The sequence below is a fragment of the Actinia tenebrosa genome, unplaced genomic scaffold (genome assembly GCF_029948245.1).
Source record: "Actinia tenebrosa isolate PJP-AT-01 unplaced genomic scaffold, QUT_ActTen_1.0 PGA_scaffold2__45_contigs__length_23673736, whole genome shotgun sequence".
NCBI classification, from domain to species: domain Eukaryota; kingdom Metazoa; phylum Cnidaria; class Anthozoa; order Actiniaria; family Actiniidae; genus Actinia; species Actinia tenebrosa.
This window is the reverse complement of record NW_028292579.1, coordinates 7,597,468-7,598,279: the sequence shown is the minus strand read 5'-3', so window position 1 is coordinate 7,598,279 and position 812 is coordinate 7,597,468.

The following is an 812-nucleotide window of genomic DNA, read 5'->3' as shown; positions in this document are numbered from 1 at the left end:
GGCTGACTAGAATTCAAAGAAAGTGTTATGAGCAGCTACAGACCAAGGTTTTTGAATTGTTGGGCGAATATCAAAGTCAGGACAAAACAGCCAATCAGTTATTGAAAGCAATGTCAAATTAAACGGACCATTAAGAGAACAATAAATGTTTCTATATATATATGTTATATTATTTTACTATTTTTTTTAATATAAAATATATTCATTATAATTATTCAGTTGGTGTTTCATCTCTCTCTCTATATATATATACTACTTATTGTTAATTATATCTTATAGAATACTTGTCATATATTAAACGTTAAAAACATTGCATATCTTTGTGTTCGATCGCCTTGGCTGTGACTTCTCAGAGTTGGGAGGACGGGAGAATTTCAAGCCTCTTCAAACAAATGGCGGCCTAAAATTTTTAACTACTACGGATATATAAAACTTTGTATTCTAAAAATTATTAATGTCAGTAAGCTTAACAACCCAGAATTAAATTTGAAGTATTTCATTGAGTTTAAGAAGACGTAAGGGACATTTTCACTGGTTTATAAGGTGTTTTGTGCTAACGACTAATATCTGTTTTTTTGGTACATTCCCACTCAAATAAAAGACGTTTGTTACAGTTTTACATAAAGTTTAAAGCCCGAAAAAAAACAAAATTTTAAAGATGCTGTAAATTATTAGAGCCTCCGGTTGCCGCTTTGACGGATAACACGGTATATAAAACTTTGTATTTTAATTAATTTATTCATGTCAACGTAAGCTTAATCAGAAAAACGTTCTTGAAGTAATTCATCTGAGGTAATTACAAAGTCTGTTGC